This window comes from Gopherus flavomarginatus, chromosome 6, assembly GCF_025201925.1.
Source record: "Gopherus flavomarginatus isolate rGopFla2 chromosome 6, rGopFla2.mat.asm, whole genome shotgun sequence".
Classification (NCBI taxonomy): domain Eukaryota; kingdom Metazoa; phylum Chordata; order Testudines; family Testudinidae; genus Gopherus; species Gopherus flavomarginatus.
Window position 1 is genome coordinate 19,906,487 of NC_066622.1, and position 13,564 is coordinate 19,920,050.

The 13,564-nt window shown below is 43.7% G+C and overlaps 1 protein-coding gene across 4 annotated transcripts in view; it reads right to left on the reverse strand.

Moving 5' to 3' along the window:
* The window catches only part of FGD5 (FYVE, RhoGEF and PH domain containing 5), a 148,557-nt gene that overhangs the window by 116,084 nt on the left and 18,909 nt on the right, over positions 1-13,564 (reverse strand). The window lies entirely within an intron of this gene.

Here is a 13,564-nt window from a genome sequence, read left to right on the forward strand (position 1 = left end):
TAAAGATCTGACACACTAAAATGGGAAGTGTGATGGGGCACCTGCCCCACACTGGACTCTAGGGGATTAATAGAGCCCTAGGGAGGCTGTGCAGAAGGCAGCCAATCAGAGAAGGGCTGAGGGGAGCAACCAGTCAGGGCCAAGTAGGCCCATATAAAAAAGGAGCTGCAGGGCAGAGGAGGGTAGTTCTCTGCTGGGAGCCTAGGGAGGAAAGGCTGTGTTTCTGGAGGGCTGAGAGAACTGCCAGCACGCTGGACAGAGCAGTGCTGCTAGCTGCTAGCAGGGACCAGAGGAGTGAGAGACAGCTCCTGGCTGGCTGCTGGGGTTTGTAGGCTGAGGCCCTGAGGTGAGGGCAAAGAGGATGCAGGGGCCATGAGGAAGTGGCTGAACAATTTGCTGCAGTTGTCACTAAGGGAAGTGGTTGAACAGCGGACTGCAGGTCCCCCGAAAGGGAGCACAGTGTGTGGTATGGCTGGAGGACTGTGTCACTGAAGAGGATGCTGCAGTCCTTGGAGACACGTGGGTCCTAGAGCAGGTGTGATGGTGATGAGGCATCACTGAAAGAGGGCACACTCACATGCAGAGCTAATTCTCAAGACAGCCAGCAGGAGGCACCACAGTGGTGAGCGAACCCCATTACAGGAAGAAAATGAAAATCTGTAGCAGAATATGTTTCGGAACACAAGGAAGTATTCAAAAGTTTTCTAAAAAGTCCAAAACAGAAGAAAAGGATAAAGTTGAGAGTATGCTCTGCAAATGGTATTGTCCAATTACTAAATTTAAATATTTACAGGCTAATAATTCTAAGTTAACAATAGTAAACTGTTTTTCAAATGAAAAGTTTTATTTGGAGATTAGAGATTTATTGTTTTCTTAAACTCCGAGGTGACATTGTGTTTTGAGTTCTGTTTTAATTCTGCAACAAACCACACTGAATTCCGTTCATCAAAGCTTGAATCTACAGAATAGTTTCCCCCTTGTGCTGCCATCCAAAAAAATAAACCTCAATATTTACCAAGAAAAATTATTAATAGCTTTTTCCACTAATTTTCACATGTTTTTGTTGTTGGAGTAATAAACTCTGATAAATTCCAGGGAAAAAATAAAATAAAACCCCCAAATGAAGGGCCCCAAGTATGTGGTAGGCACCCTTCAGCACTCTGATTTTGATTACAAAGTCACTCTCTGAAACATATCCAATTTATAAGAAAAATGATATCGAATTAGAGTGTGTTACAATTTATCAGATTGCTGGGAGCATGTACTGTGAGGGATGAGGAACCAGGGTTACCCACGACTAGAAGTACCAGACAACAAAGCTTCACTCACTAAGAAATCAGCTTATATAAATCCAATGTGCCTTCTATTAAATTGTACATTTATAGATAGGCTCAAGGTGTTCTCTGAAGGGCGGCTCAAATGAAGACTTAAGTGGTGTGTGGGACATGTGCTGGATTTTACACCTTTAAAGCATTACAATGCAATATGCCAGTGTTGCATTTCATCTGCAAAGCTCACCTGCTATTGCATCCAAATAGTTGCCTCAAGTTCACCTGGCTCTGAATTTTGCACTTCCCACTTGTGGTCTCCTGGCCTATGCAAAGAATAATTTATAACATCTTAAAGGGCATCATGCTTTGAGAAGTAACACCTCGAAAGGGGTTCTTTTTGATGACATAATCAAAGACATTGTTACATTAGGTAGGTACAAATTTCACCTCCAGTACCATACGTAGTTTGTATTTGCAAAGTCTGTGGCTAGATCTACACTACATAGCAATGTTCCCTCTATTTTTTTACATCCAATACAAGGCAGAGGCACAATTTCTGCCCATCTCGGAGTATGGAAGGATTCTCTCTCCATGCAGACTGCTCTTCACACTGAGCAGCTGGAAATCCTGTGTTAATGCCATCACCTTCTAACTCCCAGTGGCATTTCAAACTACTTTAAAGTAAACAGATGGAAAAATGTGACTCATCTCTGAGCTGACCATATCTATTGTCAAGGGTTTAAATAGGAGGCTATGTGTGGTCTGATGGTCAGCGTAAAGCACTGGGAACCTGGATTCTAATTTGCAATGGGTGAACCTCAAAAAGTTTGGTTCGGATGAATCCTCAAAAGTTCAGCAGCTGATCTAAATTTTCTGAGGTCTCCTTCTTGCATTGTTTTGCATCCTCCCCCTCCACTGACTCCAAATGGAAATCTGTCTTTTTCTCCACCCCGCTCTGGACCTAACCCCAAACCCCGCTTCCCTTCCTTGAAGTACAATAAGATGTAGTCTCTGTTTACAAAGCTCTCTTCCATTTCCCAGACCCCCAACAGGCCCAACTTTGGTGATATTTGCATCCTGGGGTCCTAACAGGTTTGCAAGGTCCAGGCTGGTTTTCCTGTCCATACTTTGTATTATCTGGGGCTCCAAAATAGCAAGGGTCACACATGAAAGGCACAAAAGTGTCTTCAGTAGGAATCACCCTTGCATCTATCTAGGTATGTATAGCACCCCTATCAGCTTAGTATCTGAGCACCTCACAAACACTAATGAACTTGTCCCATCCCCACCATCTTAATGGAGGTTTTACAGAAGGGAAATTGAGGCACAGAGAGATCTCATGACTTGTCTAAAGTCAGATAGGAAGTTTGGAGTAGAGGCAGAAATTGAACACACACCCCTTGTGTCCCAACTATAAGACTATCCACATCGCTCCTGAAATAAGTCTGCCTAGGATACTGGTCTTCTATCACCCTAGCATCTGGGCATCTCCCAAACTGTAATTTATTTAGCCTGACAACACCCCTGAGAGCTACGGAAACATTCTTGCCATTTTACAGCGGGGAAGTGCAGCACAGAGAGACTAAGAAACTTGCCTAAGGTCACAGAGGGAGCCAGTAATATGGTAAGGATTAACCCGAAGTCTCCTAACTCCTAGAGTAGCACCCTGCCCTTCTAACTAGCCTTCCCTTCATCAAATTGATCCTTGCATGCCCTGCATTATACATGAGCAGCCCTTGTGCTCTTATCAGTATGGAGCATCCTGCTCCAAAGCATCCCAGAAGGTAATGTGAGCACTGTCCCTGGAGAAGTCTCAATGGAGCACAGAAAGGGGGAGATTTGAGCACAACCATCATCCCAAGATCAGCACAAGGACAGCATGACTGACCCACTGAGGAGCTGCACAGCCACTCCACAAAGTACCTACTAAAAATGTCTTCCTGTAGCCTGTTGGAGGTGGTGGTTTCTCTGCTGGACAAACGTAAAATAGCCCATTGGGCTGTGTGGTACTGGAATATCCACAGCACAGTGCTACAGGTGCAGCATGCTATAAAAATCAGAGAAAGCAAGAATGCAGGAAAAGCTCCATATATATTTTTAAAAACAGCTTAAAGCAACCTAATATGCCTTGTTTCTCCCTTGCTTAACCTTCTGCAGAGTCTGAGGAGCTACTTTGATTTAAGGGCTGGAACTTCCTTAGGGCCTCCCAGCTCCATTTCTCTCAGAAGCAATCCACTCACTAATTAACATAGTCCCTACCCATGGGCAGGGCTTCTCCTATAAAAAAACATTCTCCATCTTGAGAAGCTGTCTCTCAGCACTTCATGGATGCACAGTAGCTAGTTTGATGGTACAGCGGATGACTAGAGGCAGAGAAATAGGCTTAGCTTATACTTATTTATAGGTAGAATTTCCTACCAGTAATGCTGCTCCTGAGAAAGAAGGGAGGACAATATGGGAGACTTTTCTCCAAAAATGGCTGCTTAATTTCTCTGTTCACATTTTAAATGGAGGTGAAGGGAGGAGATGAGGTGAGCATGACCTGAGAGTGCATCATGTGTCCAGCTCCCCCTCCCCCAATCAGAAGAGAATGCCCAGAGGAAAATAAGGAAGGCAAAACCCAACCAAACCTTCTTTAAACTCTAGCTGGGCTCACTGCTTCCTTATGTAACTTTAGCAAGTCGCTTGGCTCCCTTGTGCTTCAGCCTGTGCAGCTGGAAAACCTGAGACCACCCTGGAAACCAGCTGCTCTATCTGAGCTGACTCTTCCTGGGGAAGTGACTCACAAACACAAATCCCAAGCTCTAGTTCTCTCTTTGCTGGAAGGTCAGCCCTGGGCTCCAGAGTGTGTAGCAGGCCCAGCCCTTTGTGCTGGAACTTTGACTTCTCCCTATGTAGCTCTGATATTACTCCTCTCATTTGCCACTACTGCCCTTTTTGCTCTCACCAGAGTTGTGAACCATAGTAACAAAAAAGGCAGGCGGTTCCCTTTAAGATCAGAGTTTCTGCCCTTCCATTGTCTGCCCAGTCCATGCTGGGGCATTTTTCACCTTCAGAGACAGAGATCATGTTTCAACCAAACTGATTGCTTCTTCTCTGCTAGTCCAGGAAATAGAAGCCCCAAGTGATGCTCCAGCTCAGTTCTCCTGTGAAGTAATAGTAGTAGCAGTTATTTGTATTGCTCTAGCCCCTAGGAACCCTAGCCATGGACCCAGGACCACACTGTGCTAGGTGCTGTACAACTACAGAACAAATAATCTAAGTATGGCAGGAAACAGCAGCATGTTGCCCAGTCACACCCTTTTTGTTCAGTCAGAATTGATCCTTTGAGCCACCTGTGGCTGATGGGACTTTCTCCTTCTGCTAATCACATACAAGCCTCCTTCAAATGGTAGACAATTGCATTACCTGGTTAGTCCATCTGCTACTAATTTACTGAGGAGCCTATGCTGGCTTGATCCTCTGTAGGCAGCAAATACATTAGCAACTAGTGATCATTTCTGTTTGGCCAGATCCTGCCCCTCCTCCTCAGCCACAGAGAGCCTTTGCTCAGTGAAACTGTTGCAGAAAATGGTGACAGGAGCCAGGCTAGCCGTGGGTAGTCCACACTTTTTGTGTACCACAGAGCACTGTTCCCTGGAGAATTCTTGCACTGCACCACACCACACAGGGTTGCAGTGGGGGTAAGGGTGGCTGGTGCCACTGAATGCACAGCTATATAGATTCACTAGCTATTCTTCCCTTGGTGTGGGATCATCTGGCAGTAGTGGTGGCTCGACATCAGCTGTGTTGCTGTCACAGAGGGGAAAGGTTTTTTCTTTCCCACCCTTGCGGAAATCCCCTATGATATAGCCCAGGGATCCAGGAGTTTGTCCTTAAAATGAATTTGTGCATTACATCCAAGACAATAGCAGTATCTGGCAAATGCATACCTGAGAGGAGGCAGTGTGGTCTAGTAGATAGTTCACGTGCCCTTGTTCTACAGCTCAGGGCTTCATTCTCCAGGGCTACCAATCCCGCACCTGTCACCAGCACTAATTCCATTTTAAAATACAGAGGCTAGGATTCAAGTCCCAGCTGGGCCTTGGACCAGCTATGTGTAGCCTTGGTCAGATCACTGCTCCTCTCTTTCTCCTCCTCCTCTCCTTTGTCTATATTGTCTGTTTATGCTGTCAATGCTTTAGGGCAGGGACTCTGTGTTTGCATCTTGTAATAAGAAAAGAAAGACCGTGTGGATGTGGGATATTCATGCACAGGGCAACAGTAAGGAGAACCCAAGATACGCTCACTTAACGCTAACAGGTAACCTCTGCTCCTGGAACTGAACCATGGGCATAAATCTCTCCAACCCTATTTGATTAACACCTTTACCCTGTATGCTCAAGGAAGGATCAGCATAATTAAGCTTTTAAGATGACAAATCTGTGGTTGCAAGCCATTCCCCTTTCCTTTTCCCTCATGAGAAACAACCTGCCTCAATTATTAACAATTGCCTCTGTAGTAGAGACCTTTTGACTTCCTCTCCACATCCACCTTTAATAACAACAACTTGCTTAGAGCTACTGCCTCTGAAGTCAGCGACCGCTAGGGCTACATTGTGCAGCCAGTAAGTTTGGGGAGCAGCACAGCTAAACCCACAACAGATGGAATATCTGCTGCTTTGCAGCATGTAACCACGCTGCTTCCTGACCCACTTGCTTCTGCCAGCTTTTACAAACCCATCCACCTGCGACTGACTACAGATCCAATCAGTTAAAACAAATGCAGCAGAGGAGGAGGTGGCCCAAGCATAAGTGGGTTGGCCAGAAAGCACAGGAGTGGAGGGAAGTCCTATGTTCTTAAAATGGTATTGAAAGACAAAACTTTTAAAAGAATAAAATGCAACTATATTTTTAAAGTAAAAAACGTGCTTTTGTTTATAATCAGAAGAGAGAGCCTTTTTCTGAAGAAACAGGGACAGATTCTGATCTCTGTGATGCTGATGTAAACTCCATTGAAATCAATGCTGTTTGAGGGGATTTATACTAAGATCAGAATTTTCCCCACAATGTTTAAATCTGAGGGATCTTTAACCTACAAATCATAAAGAGGAGATTTCCAACATTTCTAAAATACACTCCTTGGAAACCTTTTCCAGTTCTGTTATATTCTTGGAAGAAGTTCAACTGTACTGTGTCTGTTCACAAAAGCAGTAAAACAGACCTCACTCCTGTAAAAAGCTATCATCCTTTTTTCTAGGGAAGAAAGCTGTTTATGGGCCACTGTTGCAGCTACATTTACTTGACCGACAGCCCGAATATACAAACGTTAGGCTGCCAAATAAACAAAATTTCAGATACCAGTAATGAAGAGAGAGCATGCATATTATAGACATAGTGCACATGTTCAAAAGCATCAGTCTATCATGCTTGGGGATTAAATCTGTGTTAAGAGGCTTTAATCTATTTTAAAAGTTAAATTAATTTGTTTCAAATGTGTTGCTAATGAAAAAAGAAAGAGAAGAAAGTAACAGAATTACAGCTGTAAATCTGGTTTATTTGATTACTTAAAAAAAAAAATCCAGAGAATGACCCTGGGTCTAGCTCCACTTTACTTACTTTACGCAAGTGGCTTGCTCTTTGCTGGATATGAACAACCCTACAGTAACAAACCAAAGTCTGTAAAAGCAGCAAAAAATCCAGTGGCACCTTATAGACTAACAGACGTTTTGGAGCATGAGCTTTCGTGGGTGAATACCCACTTCGTCAGATGCATGTAGCGGAAATTTCCAGGGTCAGGTATATATATGCAAGCAAGCTAGAGATAACAAGGTTAGTTCAATCAGGGAGGATGAGGCCCTGTTCTTGCAGTTGAGGTGTGAAAACCAAGGGAGGAGAAACTGGTTTTGTAGTTGGCAAGCCATTCACAGTCTTTGTTTAATCCTGAGCTGACGGTGTCAAATTTGCAGTTGAACTGAAGCTCAGCACTTTCTCTTTGAAGTCTGGTCCTGAAGTTTTTTTGCTGCAGGATGGCCACCTTAAGGTCTGCTATAGTGTGGCCAGGGAGGTTGAAGTGTTCTCCTACAGGTTTTTGTATATTGCCATTCCTAATATCTGATTTGTGTCCATTTATCTTTTTCCGTTGAGACTGTCCAGTTTGGCCGATGTACATAGCAGAGGGGCATTGCTGGCATATGATGGCGTATATTACATTGGTGGACGTGCAGGTGAATGAACCGGTGATGGTGTGGCTGATCTGTAGATATGTGGGCAGAGTTGGCATTGAGGTTTGTTGCATGGATTGGTTACTGAGCTAGAGTTACTATGGTGCGGTGTGCAGTTACTGGTGAGAATATGTTTCAGGTATGGTGTATCTCTACACCAGCGACACCATCACAGGACCTAACCAGATCAGCCACACCATCACCGGTTCATTCACCTGCACATCCACCAATGTAATATACACCATCATATGCCAGCAATGCCTCTCTGCTATGTACATCGGCCAAACTGGACAGTCTCTAAGGAAAAGGATAAATGGACACAAATCAGATATTAGGAATGGCAATATACAAAAACCTATAGGAGAACACTTCAACCTCCCTGGCCACCTATAGCAGACCTTAAGGTGGCCATCCTGCAGCAAAAAAACTTCAGGACCAGACTTCAAAGAGAAAGTGCTGAGCTTCAGTTCAACTGCAAATTTGACACCGTCAGCTCAGGATTAAACAAAGACTGTGAATGGCTTGCCAACTACAAAACCAGTTTCTCCTCCCTTGGTTTTCACACCTCAACTGCAAGAACAGGGCCTCATCCTCCCTGATTGAACTAACCTCGTTATCTCTAGCTTGCTTGCATATATATACCTGACCCTGGAAATTTCCGCTACATGCATCTGACGAAGTGGGTATTCACCCACGAAAGCTCATGCTCCAAAACGTCTGTTAGTCTATAAGGTGCCACCGGATTCTTTGCTGCTTTTACAGATCCAGACTAACACGGCTACCCCTCTGATACTTGAAACCAAAGTCTGGTGCTGCACATTCACAGGGGCGTGTGTACTGGCATACATTGAACGTTTCCTCTTGCGCGACCTTCCTGCTCTGATCACCAGGCAAAATTCTCATCCATACTTGGACTTGTCTAACTTTTAGTATATGGCTAGTCTGAGTTGAGAGTTCACTCCACATCTGCCCCGCTTCTTCTCTTCTGCCCTGCTCCCCGCACCTCCCTTCTCTTTTAGCTGAAATCTTTGTAAGTAACCCATCCAATCCCCACAACTCTGTGGAACTAACATGACATTTGCTGCTACCACATTGTTCACACTGCTTGTGAGTTCTACTTTCCCCCCCTGCCTGTGTCTGTCTTGTCTGTTTATGTTACAAGCTCTTTGGAGGCCGGGACTGTCTACTGTGGTTGTACACAACACAAGAACTAGGGGTCACCAAAGAAATTAATAGACTGCAGGTTTAAAACAAACAAAAGGAAATATTTGTTCACACAACGTACAGCCAACCTTGCCAAAGGCTGTTGTGAAGGCCAAGACTATAACAGGGTTTAAAAAAGAACTAGATAAGTTCATGTAGGATAGGATCATCAATGGCTACTAGTCGGGATGGACAGGGATGGTGTTCCTAGCCTCTGTTTGCCAGAAGCTGGGAACGGGCAACAGGGATGGATCAATTGGTGATTACCTGTTCTGTTCATTCCCTCTGGGGCACCTGGCATTGGCCACTGTCAGAAGACAGGATACTGGGCTAGGTGGACCTTTGGTCTGACCCAGTATGGCTGTTCTTATGTACAGTGCCTAGCTCAGTGGAGCCTCATTCTTGCCTGGCCCTGAGGCACTGCCGTAATAAATCTGATTAACAATAATTGCAGAGAGTAGAGCTGAATTGGAGGTCTGGCTATGTATCCGATAAAGAGCTGATGGTAAAAGTGTGAATAAAAGCATTGAGATACCCATTCCAGTTTCTTTCATGGCTGCCTCCCATAATCTGCACATCAATCCCTCATCTCTCTAGTATCTAGCACGGCACATTTCTGGCCTGGCAGTCTCAACGGTGTCCCTAAGAACATTCTGTTTACAAGCTAGCTAGTGTGTTACATACATTAACATATCGTGCACCGCTCTGCTATATCAACAATAGTGATTCGCTGTATTTATTATTAGGCAAGCAATCTATAGAATTTCAGTAGGTTTCTTGCTCCGCTTCAATACACAAACACTGATCATGCTTTCCTTGGTTTGGCTGTTTCAAAATGTACATCACTTACCCTGGACCATCCATTGCATGTATTATCTCTCTACCCGCACTTTAGCCTTAGCTTACTGCACGTGGACACTGCACTCAGTCTCCGAAGCGAGAGTGATTTTATCTTATATAACGTATGTGCTGGCAATTTCAAGGAACAATACGGGAGAGCTGAGGATACAGCTTCCTGATTATTGGTCAAAACTGGGTTCTGAATGCTAGTTGAGTGAAATTTACCACCGTGGCTTAGATTAATCTCCGCTCTTTTAAATGCATTTTAAGAAGCACAGTCTGTTAACCAGGCCCTCTTCAATGGCGTGAATTTTCACCTTCTAAGTATATTTTTGTGTGACTTTTCTTTGAGCCTTGTTAGTGTTCCTTACAAAAGGGGAAAGGGGGAAAAACGTGATAGGAGCCTCACCAATGAGATCTGGAGCCTATCACCTCTAGCTTGCGGATTTGACTCTGCCCCCAGACAGCTGGGACTAACCATTTGTACCATTTGATAGCTGTTTGGTGACCTACGTGAAATGGAGCTGATGGTTTCAGTCCACTTCCTAGTGGCAAGTGTCTGTACTACAAAGCCACCATCACCAGTGGCGCTAATTGGTTAAACCCTCTGTCAGTAGATTCATCCTGGAGGCAGAGGAATAAACATATTCTGGAGATTAAAGTACCTTCTCACCCCATTGTTGATCTCTATTCCTATCTTGGTGGAGTGGGGCAAGTGTGCATTTCCACTGGCCATTGTGCCCCATGTCTCTTGCTAGAGGACTTCACTCTGCAGGGCTATCAGTCCTGTACCTGTCACTGCCACTAAATCCACTGTATAATTAAAAAAAATATAAAGTGTATGTGTGTCAGGGGAATCTCCCATGGAAATGAACAAGTATTGAAGAAATTAAAAACTGTGTGTTCCTTCTTAGCTGTTAAAACCAACTGTTCAAATGTAACGTTAGATCTGGTTTATTTTAAATGTAATTTAAGTGCTGAGTAGACCATAACAGCCCTACCTAGCATGGAACTTTGGAATCTGGCACTTTATACATTTTAGATTTTTGGATCTACTTGAGCTGACAGAGCCCTTGTGTGTGTACTTATTGTGGCACAAGTACAGCATGTATGTGCAGTCAGTATTTGTGGGGAAAATCCATGTGAAATTTCTTTACTGAGCAGTGCCTGCACGTGGGCTGTCAGTGCTTTGCAATGTTAAATATTGTATCCAGTTTAAATGTTTTATGTTTTAGCTCAGCCACGTTGCTCGCTGGTCACTGAGCAAATGCTCAGTCTGGATTGGTCAAATCAAAGGCCAAATCCCACTTGCCTTATCCATGTAAGCCTTCCTGTGGCCTCATCTTTCTCCTAAAGACCTGTAGATAAATTTACTCCCAGGCTCAAACTCTGTGGACTCCCCACACCATGTATGTGAGAGAGATGCATGTATTCACAGAGAGAGGAATGTGCCACTAGCTGAGCAAATGGATGACCAGATTTTCCCCTTCCATAAAGACATCTGTGGAAAGGAACCTGGACTTTGTTCCAAACTGTCCCATCAGAGGATTGGTGCTTGGCCTTCTAAACCCTCATGTATTGTGAGACCTACTGGGAAATACCATGGGCCTTGGACCATCTGCACAGAGGCATGGGGTCTCCACACCATTCCTTGGACCACTTAGCACCACAACCTCAGGACTCCTGTCCCATATAGTCCCTGCTGCTGGCTACCCTTAGTCCTCTGACTGTGGCTCACTGTGTGCAGAATGGATTACCATTGTGGATGGGAACCCTGTGGACTTTTGGGTGGTCAATGCCCAGGAGGGACAGCAGCGTCTTCCCAGCTCATCTCCTCCCAGGAAGTCTGAATTCCCAGGTGAAAGTACACTGTATGGGGCTGCTGCTATCTTCCTTTTGCTTCCCTTTAACTGTTTGAGCAGAGAAGCAGAAGGGACTATTTGGGCCTAGCAAATTTCTTGGAGCCAAGTGATAAACCCTGGTAACAGGAAGGTTATGATGGAAATGCAGTTCTGGCAGATGCTTCACTGCACCATTTTCCTGTCATCACTCTAAAAACTGTGGCAAAGGCACCCTTCTGTTTCTCCTGAAGTTTTGTGACTGGAGACGGCCTATGAAACAAGTGTTTGCTGTGCCTGTTTCCCTTCCCCAAAATAGCAGCTTCTTTTCAACCATTATCACACCACTTGGTGCCCTCTGGGTAGGGCAAATGAAATGGTTCTTTGGGATACACCCCAAACATAATTAATTTGTTTTCTTTAACAGGCCATATCTTTGGCTAGTTGTAAATAGGCATAGCTCCATTAGCATCAGCGATCTAGCCCAAAATGTGTGTATAGGTGGCAAGAGGATGCTTAGGCCAGATCAGCTTCCTACTGCAGATGCGGAGCCCAGCTGTATGTTCCTTTCCAAGCTAGCTGTCGTTTTACGTCCATTTACATTTTCAAGGCCATCTCTGCAAAAGGAAAGGGCTGGACAGTTCCTTTCTAAAAACTAAGCAAACGCTGAAATTTACATTTCTTGGCTGCCCAAATCAGGAAGGTTTAATGGGTAAGGGGGTTTGAGGGGCCTAAAGGCTGGTTCCACATACGGCTAACTCTTTTCCCCACAGCGCAGTGTGCTAATGACCATCTGTATTGTTGCATTTCTGAATCAGATTTTAATTATTAATACCACATAGCTAAATTTGGGGGATCTACAGTAACTGCCCATCAGAGGACAATATAGCAAGCACTAGCCTCGCGATGGTAATTGTAAGATAAGATGTATTTCTAGCAGACTTGCATTATTGAGCTCTTTCTAGAAATTTGATTGCATTTAATTAAAAATTATTGGTTTAAATCTATTCCATATGGTTTTTCTTTTACGTATTAAAATTAAAAAGTGAATCTTCTCATCTGTCAGCTTCAATGCCCCCCACCCAATCACAAACATTCAGAACGTGGTGGTTTCTGGATCATTATAATTCTATATCCTCTTCAAATTCTGTTAATTGAAACTTTAATGAAGATTTGCACTGGTTCATTCATCAAATACGTAGCCCTTCACCAATATACGGACAGATGCTAGCTATCAACACAATGCAGGTGAATATAGTGAGGACAGGAAGTGCCACATGTGTTACATATGTGCTGTGTCAAAAAAGTCAGATGAGTGAAATAAGCATCATAATAAAAGTAGGCCAGGAATTTTAAGTTAATAGCATCATGTGGTTTTCTGTGGCAGGGTTACTTCTCATATGATTCCATATTCTAAGGTTTAGGTCCCTTGAAATCCATTTTAAGAAGCAACATTTTAACTGTATATATATTTGTATATACACATACATATACATACATACACACACACAATATGTATAATTACCCTGTTTTGAGATTAGACTGTTCTGTTCTAACCCAGGGCATTATGGAACTGACTATATTGTTCATCCATTTTGATAATCCTTTTTGGGCATGGTCTTTTTTCATTTTTACAGCACTGAAATCATGACTGAAGCTCAATAAAAACTTGTTAGCAACCTGCACATCTCTGCTTCCCAAACAGCCTTCTACTGAGAAAGGGGCTATTTAGGAATGCCCAATTTTCATTTCTCCCCTAGCAGCAGAAACAGCACACACAAAAAACAACATGAAATATCATGTTCACGCCTTGACCTTGAGACTTCCTTGAACCAGTTCCGGTTGGCTTTTCCCCTGGAAACAAATATGTCTAAGTCATAGCAATTTACGAAGTTCGATATTTTTACCTTAAAGAATAACCCAAAATGGGTGGTATGTCTCTGATACAAACAAATGGCCCAGCTGCAAAGCAAATATCAGTTTTGCCAATGGAAATGGAGCTGCTGAAAGGAAAATGACTAGCAGCTCATTAGTGAGATCTGACTAATGTGAGCTTCCCCAAGCAGTTAATATTTTGATTTCCTGCCCCATGCAAAATGTGTGGGAGGAGGAGATTTGAAAATACACATTTCATGAAAAAGTGAAACATGAGTGTGAAACAGCTCGGGGGGGAAAGAACAAAAGGTACATTTAAAACATGGTTGGAAGAC